The 25,476-nt window shown below is 43.5% G+C and overlaps 1 non-coding gene across 1 annotated transcript; it reads right to left on the bottom strand.

The window, feature by feature from the left end:
- Positions 1–19,501: 19,501 nt before the first annotated feature.
- Positions 19,502–19,638, bottom strand: LOC119931100. The gene has a single exon (XR_005451963.1). It is a non-coding gene; the product is annotated as a small nucleolar RNA SNORA7 (small nucleolar RNA).
- Positions 19,639–25,476: the final 5,838 nt, after the last annotated feature.

Below are 25,476 nucleotides of genomic sequence, written 5' to 3'. Positions count from 1 at the left end.
CAGTGGGCTCACAGTCTAAAAGGGGGAGACAGAGAACAAAACCAAACATACTAACAAAATAAAATAAATAGAATAGATATGTACAGGTAAAATAAATAAATAAATAGGGTAATAAATATGTACAAACATATATACATATATACAGGTGCTGTGGGGAAGGGAAGGAGGTAACATGGGGGGGATGGAGAGGGGGACGAGGGGGAGAGGAAGGAAGGGGCTCAGTCTGGGAAGGCCTCCTGGAGGAGGTGAGCTCTCAGCAGGGCCTTGAGGTCATTACAGCTGCCCTATTCCAAACCCCACTCCTTCTTCCCACATGCCATTACAGCTAGGAAAATCAGAAATCTCTCTTTGGCTAAAAAGTTGAATGAACAAAAACAGGTTCTTGCTTATCAGCTGATTTCAGGTGGAGTTAAGGGGACATCTGGTGGGCAGATGGGAGAAAAAGGAGAGACCTTCCAAATTACTGCCAGGAGCTGGTGGCTTAGCGTAGTAATAATAATAATTGGGGTAGTTGTTGCTCATTTACTCTGTACTAAGCACTGTACTAAGCACTACGACAGATACAAGACATTCCAGTTGGGCACAGTCCTTACCCCACATGGGGCTCACCTTCTAAGACCGTAAGCTTGTTTTGGGCAGGGAACGTGTCTGTTAAACTGTTATATTGTACTCTCCCAAGGGCTTAGTACAGTGTTCTACAAATAGTAAGTGCTCAGCAAATGTGATTGAGAGGGAGGAAGAACAAGTATTTAATTTTCATTTTCCAGATGAGGAACCTGAGGCACAGAGAAGTTAAATGACTTGCCAAGGTCCCGAGCAGGTCAGTGGTGGAGTCGGGATGCAAGTTTCCTGACACCAAGGCCCGTCTCTGTTCACTAGGCCACACTGTGTATTGGAGGGTTGAGGAATCCTCTGCAGAATCCTGACCCCTGACCGTAGGCAGCAGATGAGGGTACGCTTAAAAGTTTCAGAGGGTCCAGGGATAAAAATAAACAAGGCCACCCCTCCCCAAACTCTGGCTGACCAGCAGTGACTATGAGAGCCAGTTGTGGTGGAGAGAGAAGGGGACAAGTGAGTATCCACCCATTTTCACCCTGAGTCTACATCTCTACCACAGCTTAATTTTTTTTAATGACACATTACCTGTTTTCTATTTGCCAGGCACTGTACTAAGCATCGTGGTAGATACAAGATAATCAGGTTGTCCCACATGAGGTTCAGAGTCAAAATCGAAGGAAAGAGGAGGTAATCCCTATTTACAGATGAGGTAACTGAGGCCCAGAGAAGTTAATAATAATAATGGTATTTGTTAAGCGCTTACTATGTACCACGCACTGTTCTAAGCACTGGTGGGCGATACAAGTTAATCAGGTTGTCCCACGTGGGGCTCACAGTCTTAATCCCCATTTTACCGATGAGGTAACTGAGGCACAGAGAAGTGACTTGCCCAAAGTCACACAGCTGACAAGTGGTAGAGCTGGGATTAGAACCCATGACCTCTGACTCTCAAGTCCGTGCTCTTTTTTCCACTAGACCATGGTGCTTCTCTAATTCCTTCCTCGCCCTGGCCCACATCTCTTCTTTCCTATCACTGCAGTCTCTGTTTGTCTCAGGATTTGCTCTCCCTCCACGGTCTTTGCATCCCTTTCTTTCTCACTCTCTGCCACTGTCTTCACAGTTCTGACATCTTCTCGGTTTCCATCTCCTCAAAATGTTCACTGATTCAGATCAAGCTCCTGGGGAGGGTGCTCAGAATGTTATCCCAGTTGCCTTAGAGACAGAGAAGCAGCATGGCTCAGTGGAAAGAGCCCGGGCTTTGGAGTCAGAGGTCAGGGGTTCTAATCCCGGCTCCGCCGCTTGTCAGTTGTGTGACCTTGGGCAAGTCACTTAACTTCTCTGTTCCTCAGGCACCTCATCTGTAAAATGGGGATTAAGACTGTAAGCCCCATGTGGGACAGCCTGATCACCTTGTAACCTCCCCAGCGCTTAGAACAGTACTTTGCACATAGTAAGCACTTAATAAATGCCATTGTTATTATTATTATTATTATTATTATTACCAGCACACTCTAAGCCACTTTTAAATAATGGCTGGGAGAATGGTCCAGATAACAAAATATCAGGGGGTCCCTTATTGATGAGGGGAAGGAGATGATGAGCTAACTGGAACGGAGGGAGACTTTGCTATTCCTTGGCAGTCAGTAGAGTAGGGAAAGGGAGGGTTATTTCAGTGAAAGCTCATCTCTAGACTGTGACCTCACTGTGGGCAGGAAATGTGTCTGCTGATTGTTATATTGTATTCTTCCAAATGGTTAATACAGAGCTTTGCACACAGTAAGTGTTCAGTAAATATGATTGAATGAATGAAAGGGTCAAAAGGAAATGAGAGGTTGGAAAAAAATGTTCGTTCCCCTCCAAGACCTAGGCCGAATTCCAGACTGTGAGTACCTGAGCCAAAAGCATGGTCAGAGACAAAGAAAATTGACATGGTGGTGGACTGTATGCTCTAAGCTTCCCCTGCCTGGGCTGGAAGCTACTAGGCAAAGGTCCCTAGGTTCTGCTCTGGCCAAAGTCAAATCTCCATCCTTCTCTCTCATGGCCAATGGGAACCAGTAACAAGGTCCACAGCTTTGGTCCCATGAAGACCTGAGCCAGGCTATTTACTGAAAAACCAAAAAACTCATGGTGGGCAGGGAACATGTCTACCAACTCTGTTGCATTGTAGTCTCCCAAGTACTTAGAACAGTGTTTTGCACAAAGTAAGCACTCAATAAATATGATTGATTGAAAAAAATACAATTGATCGATTATATTGAATGGTCACCTTCCCTCTTCTAGGGACTCTTTTGCTTGGAGGAGGGAACTGAATTCCTATTCATTCATTCATATTTATTGAGCACTTACTGTGTCCAAAGCCCTGTACTTGAGCACTGTACTAAGTACTTAACCTCATGTGCTGACTTTGACCCAAAGTTTCAGGCCTGGGAATAACACTAAGGGCAATTTTCCAGTGATCTCTGCCCAAGCCTCTCAGTCAGTGGCAAAGAGAGCGCACTGGAAATTTCTGCCAACCAATCCCTGCAGGAGTTGGCTTGTTTAATTTTCTTTGTCGATACAGTGCATCTAACGCCTGAGTATTTTTAAATTGTGTTGACATTGTCCTGTTGACAACAAAATTTCAGAAGTTATTTCCCCCCACCTTGCAGGACACAAGCCTAATATGGGATTCTAGACCCATGCCAGCCGTCACTTGTTTTGCCTTTTGGAGACGTAAGCTTTCCTGTGTTTGAGCAGAACAACATTTTTATGGCTAGTGGAGCTGCTGATAGACATCTATTTATTCTGGCAGGAAGCATTTTGGTCTTAAGAGCTCTGGAAAAAAACAAACAAAACAGGACAATAGTTCCGAGACACAGTGACCAGCTCTTTCCAAACTTAATTTGCCGCTTAATTCCGATTTTCTATTCTTCAGGAGTCAGAGATGGACCCTTCTAGAAGGGGTCCTGACCAATTAATCCCAGTGATTTGTGTTGAGCATTGGATGGGAGATTGATTCCTACAGGTCCCTTGATTCCTAATGAAGTCTTGAGCAAATCACTTTGCCTGTAGAGTGCCTACTTACCAAGTCCCTAAGAAAAATACTCTCACTAGAGTTGAGAATCTTGATTCATTCTGCTTAAATCTTTGACTGCCTCAAAAGGAAAGGATGGAATGATGCAGGAGGGAAATCCTAGACTTGAGAGCAAGGATCAGGCTGCCTTCTTCATTGTTTGTTCCTAAGCCCCTAAGCTTAATTCTGAGCACAGCACAGGTGATGATTCCTACACCAATATGGAACTTGGCTTTGAAATGAGAAAGTGATGATCAAAAACTAGCTTGCTTACTTCTCTGTTTCTCTCTCACTTGCTCATAAATTCTGGAGAAGTTATCGTTTTAAGGATCACTTAGTTTCCATGCTTCAGTATCCAGAATTTCATTTGGGAAGATTGGGGCCAATTTGATCGAACTAACTGGAAGGTGAAGAAAAGTCTTTTGTTTAAGTTGGAGGATTGCCTTTACATATAAGTGAAGAACTAAAGATTTGACCAACAACAAATACAATTTCATAGAGGTTTAGGATGATGTATTTTGCATAACTCTGGTATTCTGTAGGCATATAATACCTTTGTTTTCCAGTTTGGCAGTTATGGCTTTGTGCTGCTATTTCCTTGAACTGGTGGGTGGGCTCTATGCAAGTAATCCCCATGCTTCTTCCCTAAAAAAAACAAACACTAGTAATGATGGAAAACAATCCATTGCCTCCTGTCTAAATATACAAACACCAGAGACTTCATTATGACCCTGTCCACTCTGCACATCAGGAGATCTTGTGGTGGCCAGTTTCTCTCAGGACTGACCTTGAGAAACAATACAGTCCAAGTAGGAGTAATGACAATATGTTATGCATCTCTGGTTCTTTGTGTATTTTATTTGCTCTAGATAGTTTATTTGGGTTGGGAGTGAGAATAAAAGCAGGGAGGATGTTGACTTTATTATGATTTATAATTCAAAGACTTTGGGTGGCCAGTGGCTGAGGTTTTGGTGACATTATAGAGACAGTTCTTGTGTTCACAGTTTGCTGCTTCTAGACCTTGTCACTCTCTGTCATCTGCTTCGAAGAGTCCCATTGGCCCTCTGACTTGTTTCGAGGAGTCAGCGTGGCTTGGTGGAAAGAGCACGGGCTGGAGAGTAAAAAGTTGTGGTTTCTAATCTCGGCTCCGCCACTTATCAGCTGTATGACTTTGGGGAAGTCACTTAACTTCTCTGAGCCTCAGTTACCTCATCTGTCAAATGGGGTTTAAGACTGCGAGCCCCACTTGGGACAACCTGATTACCTTGTATCTGCTCTAGCGCTTAGAACAGTGCTTGGCATGTATAGTAAGTGCTTAACAAATACCATCATTATTCAAGTGCTTAGTATAGTGCTCTACACACAGTAAGCGCTCAATAAATATGGCTGAATGAATGAACCCTCTGACTGGGATTTTGAGTCAATGGAAAAGGCATTATGTATGGCTTCATGCTGGTGCTCCATCACTGTAATAATAATAATAATAACATTTATTAAGCACTTACTATGTGCAAAGCACTGTTCTAAGTGCTGGGGAGGATACAAGGTGATCAGGTTGTCCCACGGAGGACTCACAGTTTACATTTTACAGATGAGGTAACTGAGGCCCAGAGAAGTTAAGTGGCTTGCCAAAAGTCACACAGCTGGCAACTGGCAGAGTCGAAATAGTAGCTCATTCACAGGATTCACTCTCCACAATGTCTCCCTCTTTCTTCTTTCCTTCTCAATCCCCTTTCTCTCTCCCCAGGTATTCCTCAGTCATAAACTTTCTTCTCTTTCCCTCCCTTTGTTCCTTCTAAAGACCAAAAAACACTACTTCTCTGACCCGTAATTTTGTTGGAGGATACGCCTGAATAAGGTTGGGTGAACTCTGGATCTCCCCAAAGGCAGGCAGAGCAACTGTCCATCTACATCCCACCTGTTTTTTTTTTTAATTTTCATTTGTTAAGCACTTACTATGCTTCAAGCACTGTTCTAATCACTGGAGTAGATACAAGTTAATCAGGTTGCACACAGTCCCTGTCCCACATGGGGCTCACAGTCGGTCAGAGGATGATTAAGAAAGCAGCGTGGCTCAGTGGAAAGAGCACGGGCTTTGGAGTCAGAGGTCATGGGTTCAAATCCCAGCTCTGCCACTTGTCAGCTGTGTGACTTTGGGCAAGTCACTTCTCTGTGCCTCAGTTACGTCATCTGTAAAATGGAAATTAAGACTGTGAGCCCCCCATGGGACAACCTGATTATCTTGTAACCTCCCCAGCGCTTAGAACAGTGCTTTGCACATAGTAAGCACTTAATAAATACCATTAAAAAAGATTGTAAGGCAATAAAGAAGGAGCCCTCAAAATTGATGTGATAAAACTCACAAAAAAGGAATACACTAAGTGAGCTTCCCTCTCACACATATTTAATTGTTCTCTGGGTTCAAAGATTATATTTCAGATGGTAAACGTTATCCATATATGATAATCTTACCAAAAAGATTGATCTCCAACAGATAACCGTTTCGTCCATACGCATAAGGGATTTTTGCAACACCTGGCACTGTTTTTGTTTTGTTTGTTTTATGGCATATGCCAAGAACTTAACCCCATTTTAAGCACTGGGTTGGCACAAATAAATTAGGCCAGGCACAATCCCTGTCTCACATGGGGCTCACAGTATAAGAGGGAGACCAGGTAATCCCCAATTTACAATTGAGAAGACTGAGGCACAGAGACGTTAAATGACTTGGTCAAGCACACACAGCAGACAAGTGGCAGAGCTGGGATTAGAACCCAAGTCCTCCTCCCAGGGCTGTGCTCTATCCACTAGGCCAAGCTGCTTCTTGTAATTGTTTTGTTTCTCTTAATTGCTCTGAAGTCTCTGCTTGAGAAAAATTACTGTTTGCCACAGTTGTAGGCCAACAGAGCACTCCAGACTGAGCCCCCTTTTTCCTCTCCCCCCCACCCTACCTCCTTCCCCTCCCCACAGCACCTGTATATATATTTGTACAGATTTCTTAGTCTATTTTACTTGCACATATTTACTATTTATTTTGTTAATGATGTGCACATAGCTTTAATTCTATTTGTTCTGATGATTTTGACACCTGTCTACATGTTTTGTTCTGTTTTCTGTCTCCTCCTTCTAGCCTGTGAGTCCATTGTTGGGTAGGGACCATCTCTATATGTTGCTGATTTGTACTTCCCAAGCGCTTAGTACAGTGCTCTGCACACAGTAAGTGCTCAATAAACACAACTGAATGAATGAATGTTATGCTACACAATTGAAGGCTGTTGTTTCCACAAAACACACGTGAAGCAAAGCCTTTAAAGTCCCTGATTTTTGAGTTAATTTTTCTAACTTATGGAAGGTATCTCCTGGCTATTATACAAAGCCAGATAGCATAAGAGACTTTATTAATAAAACTACAGAGCATTAGAAACTTTATTCTTTAATCCAAGATAAACCTAATCAAGCCCCAAGAAGCACAAGCGATTAAACCTACTGAAATAACGCCCTGTCACGTGCACTGAGTAAATGTAGAACCATGAGTCAAGATGTATTAGCTGGTAGCATGCATACTGTCTGGTACAGTGCCACAAATCCACGGGTATTTGATATTTTTTATGGTATTTGTTAAGTGTTTACTACTTGCCGGACAATGTACTAAACACTGGGGTAGATTCAAGCTAGTCACATTGGAAACGGTCCATGTCCCACTTGGGACTCACAGTCTTCATCTCCGTTTTTCAGATGAATTAACTGAGGCACAGAGAAGTGAAGTAACTTGCCCAAAGTCACAAAGTAGACAAGTGGTGGAATCAGGATTAGAACCCAGGTCCTTCTGACCCCTAGGCTGTATCCATTAGGCCATTCTAATATATGATGATGTTCCAGATTGCATTGGCTTTAATAATTCCTTCCCTCCCTCACCCTCCTTTGGCCTCCCTCTCCATCTTTCTCCCTTTCTCCAAACTGAGGGTTTAATCCTGGAGGAGGAACATCACAGTTCCTTCCACAATAACCACTTGAGGATTTCAACCCATTTTTCCAGTAGCTGGAGAGTGAAATTTTTTCACTTCCAATTAGCAATCTGGGATTGAGGCAATATTAAGAGACTTTCTAAATCAATATAATATCCAGCTCCAGCACAAGGGAATTTTCAATGCGGTGTGCTTCTTTTTAAAGCCAAATTCTTAGATAAGGTCAGTAAGGCTCACCAGAATCTACTGAAAAAAATATAGATTAAGTAAATATTTTTAAACCTCCCATTCTACATGGAGAGGGGGAAGGAGGGTTAGTGGGAAGTTTTCAGGGGAGGAGGTATCTAAAAAGCAGACATAATTCAGCAATTATTCAACCAAGAGTACCTGTGAGGCAGGTGTTTTGAGTTAAGTCTAAACCAACCTTGCTGGTCAGTGACAATTGTCCCCAGAATGGTCCTTAAAGAATCCTGGAATAAGTTGTTTTTGCAGGAGATACTTCTCAAGAGAGCCTTGGTTTTAGTGCCATGGCAACCGGCCAGTAATAGCATCTGAGTGTCAGCCTGGAAGAAGCTTCCTGTCAGCTTAACTATTCAGTCAGAGGAACAACTCAATCCAGACATTTATGCCTTGGTGTCAAAATGAAACCAAGACGGGGCAATCTGTATCCTGTCCATTGTTCAAAAAAGCTGAGGCTATGGGGAAGGGCATCACGATTTCTGGGACTCAAAGTGGAAAAGTAGAGAATCAATGTGACCTAGTGGAAAGAGCATGAGTCTGGGCATCAGAAGACCTGGGTTCTAATCCTGACTCTCTCAATTGCTAGCTCTGTGACCTTGGGCTAGTCACTTAACTTCTCTGTGCTTCAGTTTCCTTAACTGTAGAATGGGGATTTGAAACCTGTTCTCCTTCCTATTTAGACTGTGAGCCCTGTGGGGGACAGGAAATGTGGTCGACCTAATTAACTTAAACTGACCCCAGCACTTAGAACGATGTTTGATACATAGTAAGCACTTAAGCAATACTATGAAAGACAGAGATGAGACTTCTCATAGATGGGGATAATGGACCTCAGTTGATCAAGGAAGGGACAAAAGTGGGGGAAACAGAGGCAATTGCCATAACAAGGGAGGTTAGGAACAAACCAAGGTCGACAGTTCTGTTCCCCACATGACCTATTGACAAGAGCATGGGCTTGGAAGAGAGGAAATGGGTTCTAGTCCCAGCTCCACCACTTGTCCTTTGTGTGACCTTGGGCAAATCACTTAACTTCTCTGTGCCTCAGTGACCCCATCTGCAAAATGGGGATTAAGACCATGAGCCTGACCTGGGACAATCTGATTACCTTGTATCTACCCCAGTGCTTAGAACAGTGCTTGGCACATAGTACATGCTTAACAAATACCATCATTATTATTATTATTGTTATTGCCACTAAAGCAGAGTGCAGGAATTTTGCAAATCATGGCTTTATTTCAAGTGGTAGGTTAGGGATCAACATCCCACTCATTGTGGGGCAGAGAGTCAAATTAGTTATCATTGGTGCATTAGAAATTGGCCATTCTTAAGTCCCCAAATGATAGTAGAATGCCTAGGGTGCTCTTAAAGGAATCCAACATCTGGTACACAATGGGTAGGATTTTGTAAAAAATGTTTCCACCACTTCCCGGTGGCCACAGAAAAGATGTAGGAGACTGTAAACTCGTTGTGGGCAGGGAATGTATCTACCAACTCGGTTATATTGTACTCTCCCACGTGTTTAGTACAGTGCACACAGTAAGCGTTGAGTACATATGACTGATTAAGATGTCCCCAACGTTGTTTTTAGAAAGCAGCAGTTGGTCTTTTAAATTTTTTATCTTTAGATCGAATAATTGTGGCACCTATTGACCTGGAAGCCTCAGCTATTAGCTGGTCCAGGCACATGACCAGAAATGGGGACTTGTGATGTTCAGCTCCTTGTGACCTCTAGGAATGGTGATTCATTCCAATCCTCACAACAATGATAGTGCTCTGTAATGTGGTTGAGAAGGTGGATGTTCCCAAAAGAGAACTTTCTCCCTCTGACAAAATGAGGGCAAAATTAATTTACAGCGAAGAGGGGAGAAGGCGACTGTAATACTTGCCCCACCTCATCATTTTCCATTAATCCCAGCAGCGTCAGATCTTGCGCAGATTGAGGGGAAGAACACAGGGGTCTTTATGTCGCTATTTTTTCTGCTGTAGTTTCAATCACTAAGACCTCAATGAACTGAGTGTTGCAGGAATTTAGGTCTCCTTGTGACCCCAGGCAGGGGGGCTGTGTGTTATTAAAACCGGGGACAAAGTGAGTATCTGAATCAGATATTCCAGAGGATTAAGTTTCTGTAAATTCAGATTTAAGGAAATTTAATTTGTGATCAGAGTACGGTGGACATTTGTCCTGTTTTATGCCAGACAGCTCAGTTTTCATCCACTCCATCCTTTGCCCAGTACTGACACAACACCAGACACCTCCATGTCCAATATTTTAATTTTTAAATGTTCATCTTTCCTCCCCCTTGGTTCCTAACTCCAGTAGCTCAGAAAACGTACCCCTGTTTAAAGGGAACTGGGCTGGGAATGCATGATCTCTGGGGCAAAATTAAGAGGTCATGGGTCAGCTAAGTGTCCCCAGTAGCCACCCTATTACAATCCTAATCCCAGTACATATGTCATTTTTGTGGAACCAACAACTTTGGCTCTCTCTCCTCTCTACCTGCCCATTTGAACATATCCCATGTTTTCCCAAGGAAGCATATCCCATATCCCAAGGAAACAGTGTGCCTCAGTGGAAAGAGCACAGGCTTGGGAGTCAGAGGTCATGGGTTCTATTACCAGCTTCACCACTTGTCAGCTGTGTGACCTTGGACAAGTCACTTAACTTCTCAGCCTCAGTTACTTCATCTGTAAAATGGGGATTAATAATAATAATTATAATAATGGCATTTGTTAAGCGCTTACTATGTGCAGAGCACTATTCTAAGTACTGGGGGGGGATACAAGGTGATTAAGTTGTCCCATGTGGGGCTCACATTCTTAATCCCCATTTTACAGATGAGGTAACTGAGGCTCAGAGAAGTTAAGTGACTTGCCCAAGGTCACACAGCAGAGCCCCACGTGGGACAACCTGATCACCTTTTATCCCCCCCAGCACTTGGAACAGTGCTTTGCACATAGTAAGCGCTTAACAAATGCCATCATTATTATTCTGCCTCATTTCCCTGCTGAGAAACCTTTTTCTAATAATAATAATTGTGGTATTTGTTAAGAATTTACTATATGCCAGGCACTGTACTAAACACTGGGTTAGATACAAGCAAATCTAGACATCTAAGGCTGCTCTGCACCCCTATCTCCACCCCGGCTTCAGACCACACATGCTCAGTTAATGTTCTCCAACCTCCCTCCCCAGTCCTGCACAGATGCAACAAGGGTGCCCAGCTGTGGGACATGGATGACTACCACACAGGGACGTTGCAACGATCATCATTGGCTTTGCTAGCACTTTCTAAAGAAGAATCAAGTTCTAAGACTGAAGTAAACCCCAGAAACCAAGTAATAGGATTTTTTAAGGCTTAATGCTGAACCCAGTCAGCAAATGAGAACATCCAAATAGCAGAAATAATCCCTGGAAGGTTAAACTGAACTACAAAATTCAGCACCTACACTATACTACACTGGACACCAAAGGATTTCACCAGGGAGACAAATGAACAGCCCGAGGAAGATCCAAAGTTGATAAAAATAATAATGATGTTATTAGGGTATACAGTATTTGGCACTTACTATGTGCCAAGCACTGTTCGAAGCACTGGGGTAGGTACGAGGTAATCAGGTTGACCCACGGCGAGTTCAAACTTTTAATCCCCATTTTACAGATGAGGTAACTGAGGCACAGAGAAGTTAAGTGGCTTGCCCAAGGTCACACAGAAGACAAGGTGTGGAGCTGGGATTAGAACCTATGTCCTCTGACTCCCAATCCTGTGCTCTTTCCACTAAGCCACGCTTGAGCCACGGGAGACCCTGTTGGTGTTGAGCTTCTTAATGAAGGGAAGCCAGCAAGAAGTGGAACTGTAACAACAGGTGGAATCAATCAATCAATGGTATTTATTGAGCATTTACTATGGGCAGAGCACTGTATTAAGTGCTGGAGAGAGTATAATAAAACAGAGTTGGCAAACATGTTCCCTCCCTACATCGAGCTGAAAGTCTAGAGGTGGAATCAATCAACCAATCAATTGTATTTATTGAGCACTTACTGTGTGCAGAGCACTGTACTCAGCATTTAGGAGAGTACAGTAAAACCGAGTTGGTAGAGTTGTTCCCGGCCCACAGTGAGCTGACAATCTAGAGGTGGCAGGGAGATTGCTCCTTCCTCAGAGTCCGTGCCTCATCTGGGAATGAAGAAAGAAGTAGCCTTGGTAGTCCTGGCAGCAAGCACTCTGCAGATATTATTGTTATTAACAATAATAATAATAGTGCTTGTTAACTGCTATGTGTCAAGCACTCTCCTAAGCGCTGGGGTAGATACAAGTTAATCAGGTTGGACCAAGTCCCTCTCCCACATGGGGCTCCAGCTCTTAATCCCCATTTTATAGATGAGGTAACAGAGGCCCAATCAATCAATCAGTCATATTCATTGAGCGCTTACTGTGTGCAGAGCACTGTACTAAGCGCTTGGGAAGTACAAATTGGCAACATATAGAGACAGTCCCTACCCAACAGTGGGCTCACAGTCTAAAAGGGGGAGACAAAACCAAACATACTAACAAAATAAAATAAATAGAATAGATATGTACAAGTGAAATGAATAAATAAATAGAGTAATAAATATGTACAAACATATATACATATATACAGGTGCTGTGGGGAAGGGAAGGAGGTAAGATGGGGGGGATGGAGAGGGGGATGAGGAGGGGAGGAAGGAAGGGTCTCAGTCTGGGAAGGCCTCCTGGAGGAGGTGAACTCTCAGTAGGGCCTTGAAGGGAGGAAGAGAGCTAGCTTGGCGGATGGGGAAGTGACTTGCCCAAGGTCACACAACAGACATTTGGCAGAGCTGGAATTAGAACCCATGACCTTCTGACTCCCAGGGCCGTGCTCTAGCCACTAAGCCATTATGTCAGCATTGCGGAGTTGGCAATGCCACTGCAGCAAGAACTTCTATTTACAGCAGCATGGTATAGTGGAAAAAGCATGGACTTGGAAGTCAGAGGATGTGGGTTCTAATCCCGACTCCGCCACTTGCTGCTGTGTGACCTTGGGCAAGCTTTAATTCTCTGTGCCTCAGTTACCTCATCTGTAAAATGGGGATTAAGACTGTGAGCCCCACATGGGACAACCTAATACCTTATGTCTACCCCAGTGCTTAGAACAGTGCTTGGCACATAGTAAGCTCTTAAATACCATTATCATTATCATTATTATTTCAATGTGATCCAGCTATGGCTGATCTGGTGAGAATTCCTGTTTCTAGTTGAGGATGGGGTTGGGGGAGAGCTGGGGGTGAGCAATCGCTGAGCAGGGGGAAGAATAACTGCGATGGGTGAAACCTTGAGATAAATCAATCAATTAAAGGTTTTATCGAGCACTTACTGAGTGCACAGCACTATACTAAGTTCTATTTTGAGATCCCTCTAGACTGTGAGCTCATTGTGGGCAGGGAAAGTCACTGTTTATTGTTGTATTGTACTTTCCCAAGCACTTCCCCAGATTCCTCTAGAACAGGCTCCCAGACTGAGCCCCCTTTTTCCTCTCCTCCTCCCCATCCCCCCCCACCCTACCTTCTTCCCCTCCCCACAGCACCTGTATGTATATTTGTATAGATTTATTACTCTATTTTACTTGTACATATTTACTATTCTATTTATTTTGTTAATGATGTGTATTTAGCTTTAATTCTGTTTGTTCTAACGACTTGACACCTGTCCACATGTTTTGTTTTGTTGTCTGTCTCCCCCTTCTAGACTGTGAGCCCATTGTTGGGTAGGGACCGTCTCTATATGTTGCTGACTTGTACTTCCCAAGTGCTTAGTACAGTACTCTGCACATAGTAAGTGCTCAAGAAATACGACAATGAATGAATGAATGCTGTGTGACCTGGGGCAAGTCACTTAGCCTCTCTCTGCCTCAGTTCTTCTCTCTACCTCAGTCCCCTCATCTGCAAAATGAGGATTCAATACCTGTTCCTCCTATTTAGACTGTGAGCCCCAAGTGGGACCTGATTATCTTGTAGCTACCCCAGTGCTTAGTACAGCACTTGGAACATAGTAAGTTCTTAAATACCATTATTTTTTATTATTATTATTATTATTATTATTATTATTATTATTATTATTATTATTACTACTACTACTACTACTACTACTACTACTACTACTACTATCATTATTACTTCCAAGACCCTCCCCAGAGGCTCTGGCCAGTGGCTCTCTGGTGGTTGGAAAACCAGCCCATGTCATCAGAATAATCTTCCTTAATTTCCTGTGTTCCACTGAAAATGAGTAGTGAAAACATGAATTATGGGAGAAATTAGAAGCATCCTGGCCTAGTGGAAAAAGCACAGTCCTTGGAATCAGAGGGTCTGGGTTCTAATTCTGGTTCCACCATTTGTCTGCTGTGTGACCTTGGGCAAGTCACTTCACTTCTCTGTGACTCAATTTCCTCATCTGTGAAATGTAGACCGTGAACCCCATATGGGACAGGGACTGTGTCCAACCTGATTTGCTTGTACCCCCACCCGCCAGCACTTAGAAAAGTGCCTGGCACAAAGTAAGCACTTAACAAATACCATTATTATTATTATTACTATTATTTACCCCAGCACTGAGAACCGTACTTGGAACATAGTAAGTGCTTAAGAAATATCATTAAAAAATGAGTTTATTCCTAATAACAAATGCAATTTTGCCCTAATTGTGATTTGATCTCACAAGTACCCAGCTGTAGCCTCTTTCCAAACCCTCCCCAGCAGCAGGAAAGCATCTTAGTTCAAGAGCAGGGATGAGAACTTATTCCCCAGCCATGACCTCTGAACTCCATTCAGCTAGCTAAGGGTCAAATTAAAGTTTCATCTAGCTATCTTAAATTGGTCTGCCCTCTTGGGTTCTATAAAGTTCCAAAGATTTCTCAAAACCCATGGAGATGTGAAATAACGGGGGGGTCTGGAAAAAAAAGTCTCTGTCACATTTCAGAAAGCTCAGCAAATCACAGTGGGAAATGAGCTTCTTCCTTCAGCAAAACCTGAATCTGAGCTAACCAGGCCAAGTTCTCCAGGCATGGAGAACATATGAGTCTTCCACCGAAGAGAAATAAAATAATTATTATGGTATTTGTTAAGCAGTTACTATGTATCAAACACTGTACTCAGTGTTGGGGTAGATATAGAATAATCAAGTCTCTCATGGGGATTGCAGTCTAAGTAGGAGGGAGAACAGGTATCCTCATTTTGCCGATGAGGGAACTGAGGCACAGGGAAGTGAAGTGACTTGCCCAAGGTAACATGGCAGGTTTGTGTCAGAGCTGGGATTAGACTCAGGTCTTCTGACTCCAGGACCTGTGCTGTTTCCACTGAGCCACACTGCTTCCCACAAAGAAAAGCAGGCTGAAGCTTCTCTTCTGCAAGACAACAGTTTCTAAGCAATTTCTGACATGTGGAATAAGTTCCTTTCCTTAACAGCCTTTGGACTAGCAACTATCTGGCCCGTTGTCTTCTCTGCTGGTCTGTTTGAACAATATAATATCATCTGATTCTCTCATCAACTTTTCAGTGTCCAAGATTCTCAACCGGTCTAGATCCTTTCATTCGGCTTTGGGTATTTCCTCCTGTAGGTTTGTCAGATGTGGAAAGCAGTGGTTGTTGGCAAGGGCCGCTTTCTTCAGGATGCACTGTTTCCCAACCCATAGTCTCCTTGAAAGGGAACCATTTTTGGAGGGTGAACTGAAATGTTTCAAAAAATAAAAGGGGTGTAATTGATGTTATAGCATACCATTCCTAGGAAGCTAAAGAAGCTAGGAGAGAGAAGGGAAGACCTTCAAATGCTCATCTTATTCACCCATCTGTTAAAGGGATTAATAATAATGATGGCATTAGTTAAGTGCTTACTATGTGCAAAGCACTGTTCTAAGCACTGGGGAGGATACAAGGTGATCAGATTGTCCCAAGAGGAGCTCACAGTCTTCATCCCCGTTTTACAGATGAGGTAACTGAGGCCCACAGAAGGTAAGTGACTTGCCCAAAGTCACACAGCTGACATTTGGCAGAGTGGGGATTTGAACCCATGACCTCTAACTCCCAAGCCCGTGCTCTTTCCATTGAGCCATGCTGCTTCCCTAATTTTCATGTGAAAGATTATCATGTGAAAGATTTTCTTACATAATAGGCATTCTTTTAGGAAGGAAAATACCTTCCCAATGACAATCTTTTGCAGCAATATTATATATTTTGGGGAAATGTCTGATCTCAGGCAAGTCACTTCTCTTTGCCTCAGTTATCTCATCAGTAAAATGGGGATTAAGACTGTGAGTCCCATGTGGGACAGGGACTGTGTCCAAACCACTTTTCTTGTATCTACCCCAGCACTTAGTAGAGTGCCTGGCACACAGTAAGCACTTAACAAGTACCATTGAAAAAAAGGTATTGGTACTTCATCATCCACATTGCTGGGAAGATTGATTTAGGATCAATGCTCAATTTACGATGACACCTATGGGGAAAACCCTGGAATCTTCTTGGAGAGCTCAAATTCACATTCTTCCCCTGTTGGGTGGACAGTCAGGAGCTGTGGTGAGTCAAACGACTCTCCCTCCATGCCTCTCTCCACTACTCTGGACTGCCCTGACTAGAAGGCTCTCGGCTGGGCAGGGAGAACAGTGGGCCTTGCCACAAATTAAGCCCTGACTAGAGGCTTGGGGATAATCAGGGAAAATTAACCAGACACAACCCCCACCTCTAGGAGCTCAAAAACTAATGTTCACCAGTATATGTTTTAGATGACTGCCTTCTCGTTAAACGTTCAGCGTTCTACTTGAGAAACAAGTACTGTCTGGAGAGGGCCCTCAGGGGAATATATGAGCCCATTCTTCCAATTCCATAAGTGAGAGGATTAAGACTCCCTCTCCCACACTCTCCTCCCCCACACCCAGCAAACTCCAGAGATTATAAAGGTTCATTTCAAATCCCCCGTGGTCCTGGGGAGGGACAAGGTCTTTGAATCCCTTCGCAGTCTAGCCTCAGGGACAGTGGGCTTGGGCCACACTGCTTAGCCCTCCCTCTACTCCCGAGGAGAAATGAGGCACCTCCTGTTCTACCTCTATTTTATCTGACCGTTGGAAAAACTCTCCATTGTCATAAATTCCTTATTTGTAATAACGCCTGTCTCCTGCTCTAGACTGAAAGCTCGTTATGGGCAGACAACAGATCTGCTATTTCTATTGCATTGTACTCTCCCAAGAGTTTAATATATTGCTCCACATGTAGGAAGTGCTCAATTAATACCACTGATTGATTTTTTTTCCCACACTGAGTGAGCTTGGGGTTCATAGACTGCAGTGAGAAATTATGGGGCACTAGCCTTTCAACTCCTCAGTGTTCAGTTATCAAGGGCAGGATGTTGAGTATGAGTGAAGAGTCCTTCAAAAGACCCTTTGTGTGTGCGATTAGCTCAAAGAAAAACTGCAGTGATTCGTTGCAATCGCTTTGTAGTAAAATATTCATGAAAAAAGAATGTGTGTGTGTGTGTGTGTGTGTGTGTGTGTGTGTGTCTGTAGGAAATAGATTTTCAAAAAGAGTTGTTCTCTTTTACTCTTCCCATAACGAAGAATGGGATCTCAGTGGGAGCAGTCAGAGTCCTGAGATTTCCCAGGAGGAGTGATGAACTTAGGGTGAGAGAATTCAGCTCTCTATTCAATTCCGGGCTTTTAAAATTGGGTTATGTAGGATTACTTTCTCCCAAACTGGATGGAAGTGAGTAAAGTCTTTCTCAAACTATTAAATCATCTGTAGAGACAACTTGCCTTACAGTATCTTCAAAAGGCCTTGAACATCCAATCCGTGCTCAGTCTACAACACGCTTTCTTCCCGCTGATTTTTACTTATGGTTTTGTTATAGCTCAAACTCTCGAAAATGAACTGTGGCTTGTCGTTCTGGCTGAAAAGCAGTGGACAAAAGTGTGAAATGACATAGCATTTTTTTTTAAAAAAAGTGAGGAAATCTACTTCAAATGAGAGTGAATCTATGGCAGGATAGAACATTAAGCTAACAGTCAGGAGAGATAGAATGGGTTTTGGAGGTTGGGAGGGATAGATATCTTTGGCCTCCAGCTTCAGTATCCGTTCCATGGCAAGAGTGGTGGAGGTCTAGCACTGAAGATGGCTTGAAGCCATTGAATGCCTCGCAAAGTTCTGCATAGTATGAAATCTGAGAGCGGAGACCATTGAGGCCTAAGTGGAGTACCAGTTGCCCACTGGTAGCCAGGCTGGCAAGAGCTGGTTGTGCCAGAATAAGGCCTGGGCTCCTTCCTTGCCTCACCCTAGATGGCTTCCAGGGAATTTTGTGCATTCTTGTTCCATCTGTGCCTCCCTCGGTCTACCCCTTAGGTGTGCAGTTTACTAATCTACAACTCCTATGGCAAGTAAAAGCAGTTGGCCTAGTGGATAGAACACAGGCCTGGGAATCAGAAAGACCTGAGTTCTAATCCCAACTCCGCCACGTAATAACAATAATAATAATAATAATAGCATTTATTAAGCGCTTACTATGAGCAAAGCACTGTTCTAAGCGCTGGGGAGGTGACAAGGTGACAGTTTTAATCCCCATTTTACAGATGAGGGAACTGAGGCACAGAGAAGTGAAGTGACTTGCCCAAAGTCACACAGCTGACAGTTGGCAGAGCCGGGATTTGAACCCATGACCTCTGCCTCCAAAGCCCGTGCTCTTTCCACTGAGCCACGCTGCTTCTCTGCCAGTCAGTCAATCGTATTTATTGAGCACTTACTGGAGGAAGAGCACTGTATTAACTGCTTGGGGGAGTATGATATAACAATATAATAGACACATTCCCTGCCCACAGCGAGTTTACAGTCTAGATGGGGAGACAGACATTAATATAAATAAATAAATTACAGATATCTACATAAGTGCTGTGGGGCAAGTCACTTTACTTCTCTGTGTCTCAGTTCCCTCAACTAGAAAATGGGGATTAGGACTGTGAGTCCTATGTGGGACATGGACTGTGTCCAACCTGATTAGCTTGTATCTACCCCAGTGCTTAGCAAATGCCTGGTACATAGTAAGTGCTTAACAAATACCATAGAAAAAAGTGAAAACTTCCAGGAGACCTTTACTGTTTGGAGTCTTCCAATTAAAACTGGTTTACTATCTGCTTTCTCCCTGACCCTTCTTCTGATTATTTCCCATAGGTAGGCTCTGAATGATGGGCAAATCTCCCTTCTGGGTCACCAGGGCAGTGATGCAGTTCCATCTGGTTTTGAACCAGAGCATGCGGATATAGAGGGCACTCAGCAAGCACTGTATTTTGTTTCTCATGGCGACAGACACTGCTGCCCGGGTCTTCTGTCTACTGGCCCCCCTGCTCTTTCCATAACAAAACAGAAAGTCTGGGAAAAGGGATATAATAATAATAACAGATAATAATAAAAGCCTTAATAGATTTATGAAAGAGAATCTTGTCATGCCATCAAGCCATTTCTGACCCATAGTGACACCATGGACACATCTCTCCCAGAATGTCCTTCTCTACATCTGCAATAGCTCTGGTAGTGTATCCAAGGAGTTTTCTTGGTAAAAATACAGAAGTAGTTTACCATTGCCTCCTTCCTTGCAGTAAACTTGAGTCTCTGCCCTCGATTCTCTCCCATGTCACTGCTGCCCAGCAATGGTGAGTTTTGACTTGTAGCAGATTGCCTTCCACTTGCTAGCCACTGCCCAAGGTAGGAATGGAATGGATTGCCTCTGCTTGACTCTCCCTCCCGTAGCCAAGATTGGTAGAGTACTGGAAACTCTCCAGGTGCGACCCTGAGAGGGGTAAGAAAGGGACTAGTTGCTTGTGAGCCCACTGTTGGGTAGAGACTGTCTCTATATGTTGCCAACTTGTACTTCCCAAGCGCTTAGTACAGTGCTCTGCACACAGTAAGCGCTTAATACGATTGATTGATTGATTTATAAAGTCACCTCAAAAATGGATCAGTGTTTGGGAAATTTGCCATACAGGAGGGTCTCCACTTCATTCATTCATTCAATTGTTTTTATTGCGCACTTACTGTGTGCAGAGCACTCAACTAAGTGCTTGAGAGAGTATAATAAAACAACAGACACATTCCCTGCCCACAACCACCTTACATTCTAGAGGGTGAGACAGGCATTAATATAAATAAGTGCTATATTGTCAATTTTTGTACATAAGGACTGTAAGGCTGGGATGGGGGAAGAGCAAAGGGAGCAAGTCAAGGGTGTGATTGAGTGCTTACTGTGTGCAGAGCCCAGTATTAAGCTCTTGGGAGAGCATGGCATGGCAGATTTGGTAGATGCATCCCTGCTCATGAGGTACAAACTGGTCCCAATTCGTCAGCCTTCCCATACTGGTCCTGCTGTCGACACCCGGCCCACGTCCTTCCCCTGGCCTGGAATGCCCTCCCTCCACACAACGGCCAAGCTAGCTCTCTTCCTCCCTTCAAAGCCCTACTGAGAGCTCACCTCCTCCAGGAGGCCTTCTCAGACTGAGCCCCCTTTTCCTCTCTTCCTCCCCACCCCCCCACCTCCTTCCCCTCCCCACAGCACTTGTATATATTTATACAGATTTATTACTCTATTGATTTTACTTGTACATATTTACTATTCTATATATTTTGTTAATGATGTGTGTATAGCTTTAATTCTATTTGTTCTGACAATTTTGACACCTGTCTTCATGCTTTGTTTTGTTGTCTGTCTCCCCCTTCCAGACTGTGAGCCCATTGTCGGTTAGGGACCACCTCTATACATCACCAACTTATTCTTCCCAAATGCTTAGTACAGTGCTCTGCACACAATAAATGCTCAATAAATACGATTGAATGAATGAATGAATGAATGGTTGGACTCAAAGCCTGTGGCCCTCACGGGATAAGGATTGTAAGCCTGTCCACTAGGCTCTTTGTGGGCTGGGAATATGTCTGTTTATTGTTACATTGCACTCTCCTAAGTGCATAGTACAGTGCTCTGCACAATCAATCAATCAATCATATTTATTGAGCGCTTACTTTGTGCAGAGCACTGTACTAAGCGCTTGGGAAGTACAAGTTGGCAACATATAGAGACAGTCCCTACCCAACAGTGGGCTCACAGTCTAAATGGGGGAGACAGAGAACAAAACCAAACATACTAACAAAATAAAATAAATACTGCACACAGTAATCATTCAATAAATACGATTGAAGGAATTCTACTTGATTCTACATTTTGCTGTATGAAACTGGGATTTTTTTTTTTTAAAGGTTGATAGGGGTGGAGCTAAGAGGGCATCATGCCAGAGACTAGAAATGAAAGAACTGCTTTCTCCACCAGGGTCCGGGTCAACACCGGTGAGAATGGCAAAATGTCATGTTGGCAATGTGCTCACATCCCACCCCCACTTCCCCGATCACACAGCCAAACCAGGAAGCAACAGAGATGAGTGGGTAAGTCAGAAGCCACATTGTCTGTGAGGGTCAAGTGTTCCTGGCCAGCCATCCTGCCCCTCATTTCCTGAGCCATTGTGAGGGTTAATGAGATCACGTACGGAAGCCACGTTTAGGTCTTTAGAGCAAGGCGCCACATATTCTCCCCATTATTCCCGGGACAAACCGACAAACAGGAAGAGGGGATCCTCTTCTTTCTCGGTTGAATCCAAAGTTTGGTGTTCTCAAGGGTGCCCTTAGGAGATGACTACTGTCTCTTCAAATAACTTCAAGGGTTTCAGAAGCTCTCAAATGAACTCCTGAGAGACCGAAAAGCAGACAGCGTTCATTAAGTTCCTTCCAAAGTAGGTAATTATCTCCCCTTTGGAAAAGGCAGTCCCACCTACCCCTTCCTTGTGGCTGACACGGCTACATCCTGTTTCATCTCTAAAGACCTATTTAAGTGAAGGTGCCCACACAGATTCCGGAAAAGGCAGTTTACATTTTGGAGTGATTTCCAGGTGTTTTAGTGCTACTTAACAGGGTGCTTAACTATGCCATGTATGAGAGCCTCTGGAAAGTATTTTACACAGAGTAAACATCATCCCCTGATAGAGAGTCCAGATGCAGCTGTTTGCTTTCTTATAAAATGGGCGATGAAGGTTTTAGGGCTTATAAGTTTTGTGAAAAGTGAAGGTAAAATCGAATATTTGTTCTCCTCACTAATTTACCACAGAAGAAATAAATGGGATTTTAAAAAGACTGGCAGTGACCCATTTCCTCAAGAGCAGACTGGCAGCTCAGGGGGTGTTGTTACCCATCAGATACCTACAGGGTTGTCAGGAGAAATTCTGGGTTCAGCAGAGTGATGGTTACAGCATGTCAACACTTCTGCTAGTAAAAAATGAATAAATGAATGAAAGAGGCAGTATGGCCTAATGGAAAGAGCCCCAGGGCTGGGCGTCAACGGACCTGGGTTCTAATCCCAGCTTTACCACTTGCTTGCTGTGTGACTTCAGGCAAGTCACTTAACTTCTTTGTACTTCAGTTACCTCATCTGTAAAATGGGGATTAAAGCTGTGAGCTGTGACAGGGACTGTGTCCAACCTGATTACTTTTTAATCAATCAATCGTATTTATTGAGCGCTTACTGTGTGCAGAGCACTGTACTAAGCGCTTGGGAAGTACAATTTTTAATAATAATAATAATAGTGATATTTGTTAAGCGCCTACTATGTGCTGGGCATCGTTCTAATTGCTGGGGTAGATACAAGATAACTGGACTCAAGTCTTAATCCCCATTTTAATAATAATAATAATAATATGTGGTATTTGTTAAACACTATGTCACAAGCACTGTTCTAAGTGCTGGGGTGGATACAAGGTAATCAGGTTGGACATAGTCCATGTCCCACATGGGGCTCAGAGTCTTAATCTCCATTTCACAGATACAAGATAACTGGGCTCAAGTCTTAATCCCCATTTTAATAATAATAATAATAATATGTGGTATTTGTTAAACACTATGTCACAAGCACTGTTCTAAGTGCTGGGGTAGATACAAGGTAATCAGGTTGGATATAGTCCATGTCCCACATGGGGCTCGGAGTCTTAATCTCCATTTCATAGATGAAGAAACCGAGGCACAGAGAAGTTAAGTGACTTGCCCAAGGTCGCATAATAATGGTACTTATTAATAATAATAATAATTGTGGTATTTGTTAAGAGCTTACTGCATGCCAGGCATTGTAATAAGCTCTGGGGTGGACACAAGCAAATCGGGTTGGACACAGTCCCGGTCCTACTTGGAGTTCACAGTCTCAATCCTCATTTTACAGATGAGGTAACTGAGGCACAGAGAAGTGAAGTGAATTGCCCAAGGTCACACAGCAGGCAAGTGGAAGAGCCAGGATTAGAGCCCCACAGCCTTATGTCTCCCAAGCCCATGCTGTACCCACTACACCATGCTACTTCCATTTGTTAAGCACTTACTATGTGCCAGGCACTGTAACTGAGGCACAGAGAAGCAGAGTGGCTCAGTGGAAAGAGCGTGGGCTTGGGAGTCAGAGGTCATGGGTTCGAATCCCAGCTCCACCACTTGTCAGCTCTGTGACCTTGGGCAAGCCACTTAACTTCTCTGTGCCTCAGTTAACTCATCTGTAAAATGGGAATTAAGAATGTGAGCCCCACGTGGGACAACCTGATCACCTTGTATCCCCCCAGCAGTTAGAACAGTGCTTTGCACATAGTAAGCGCTTAACAAATGCCATTATTATTATTATTACTAAGTGCTGGACTGGATACAAGTAAATCGGGTTGGACACAGTTACTGACCCACAGTCTTAATACTCTTTTGACAGATGACATAACCGAGAACCAGAGAAGTTAAGTGACTTGCTTAAGGTCCCCCAGCAGACAGTGCAGAGAAGGGATTAAAACTCAAGTCCTTCTTTCAGGCCTGTGTCCTAGCGACTAGGCTGCACTGCTTTTACTGGGCCATGCTGCTTCTCGTATGTACCCCAGCACTTAATTCCATGCTGTGCACATAGTACGTACTTAATGGTGTCATAAAACTATATGAATTAAAAATTAAGAATAGCTGTGCTTGCTGACCCTGTTAGCTATACCGTTAAGGATTTGAAAGGTTCAGCGGCAACAGGCCCAGACTGGTGCAAGATGAACGCTTAGAACATTGCTTTGCACATAGTAAGCGCTTAATAAATATCTTTATTATGAGCGTGATGGTACTCTAGGCTCATTTCTAGACTGTGAGCCCACTGTTGGGTAGGGACTGTCTCTATGTGTTGCCAACTTGTACTTCCCAAGTGCTTAGTACAGTGTTCTGCACACAGTAAGCACTCAATAAATACGATTGATGATGATGATGTTGTGTAGGGACCATCTCTATATGTTGCCAACTTGTACTTCCCAAGCGCTTAGTACAGTGTTCTGCACACAGTAAGCGCTCAATAAATACGATTGATGATGATGATGATGATGATGATGTTGGGTACGGACCATCTCTATATGTTGCCAACTTGTACTTCCCAAGTGCTTAGTACAGTGCTCTGCACCCAGTAAGCGCTCAATAAATATGACTGAATGAATGAATTCTCGAGTCATTCCCTGGGAGTAGGATTTAATCCTCATTTTACAGATGAGGTATCTGAGGCACAGAGAAGTTGTGACTTGTCCAGGGTCACACAACAGGCTGGTGAAAGAGCACCCATGTCCCCTGACTCTCAGGCCTGTGTTCTTTCCATAAAGCCATGCTGCTCCTAGCCCTGGCCTTCTCTTCCCATCTCAGCTACTTTAGCTCTTATGTAAATATCATTTTATTGACTTCTTTTTTTTTGGTTATTTCCAGTTGTACCTTGGATTTCCCTTTTGCTCTAATTATACATAATAATAATAATGATAATGGCATTTATTAAGCACTTACTATGTGCAAAGCACAGTTCTAAGTGCTGGAGAGGTTACAAGGTGAACAGTTTGTCCCACAGGGGGCTCACAGTCTTAATCCCCATTTTACAAATGAGGGAACTGAGGCACAGAGAAGTGACTTGTCCAAAGTCACACAGCTGACAATTGGCAGAGCCGGGATTTGAACCCATGACCTCTGACTCCAAAGCCCTTGCTCTTTCCACTGAGCCACGCTGCTTCTCTTATTATATGTGCATCTTCCTGCCTCACTCGTAAACTTTTCAAGGACAGGGGCCTTGGCTTCTACTTCTACTGCACACTCCCAACCCCTACTCCAGTGTCCTGTACACAACAGACACTTGGTTAATACTGATGATGATGGAGGCATTCCTGAGTCAGAGGTCATGGGTTCTAAACCTGTCAGCTGGGTGACTTTGGGCAAATCACTTAACTTCTCTGTGCCTCAGTCCCCTTGTCTGTAAAATGGGGTTTTAAAGTGTGAGCACCACATGGGACAACCTGATTACCTTGTATCTACCCCAGTGCTTAGAACAGTGCTTGGCATATAGTAACTGCTTAACAAATACCATCGTTATTGTTATTATTAGTCCTTTCAGACACTCCTTGAAAATTAGCTGAGACACCAAGCTGAGATATTAGATTACTTGCGCTGTCTTTGGTCTCCATTAGGAACCTGGGCCATATATGTAAAATGACTATGTTTACCTTACTTGGTAATGTCTTTTGCCCACAGCTGGCACTTAAAAAAATACCATTACTACTACAACTACTACTATTTCTGCTAC

The sequence above is a fragment of the Tachyglossus aculeatus genome, chromosome 7 (assembly GCF_015852505.1).
Source record: "Tachyglossus aculeatus isolate mTacAcu1 chromosome 7, mTacAcu1.pri, whole genome shotgun sequence".
NCBI lineage: Eukaryota > Metazoa > Chordata > Mammalia > Monotremata > Tachyglossidae > Tachyglossus > Tachyglossus aculeatus.
The sequence above is the reverse complement of the archived record's forward strand: the minus strand, read 5'-3'. Positions and strand labels throughout refer to the sequence as shown.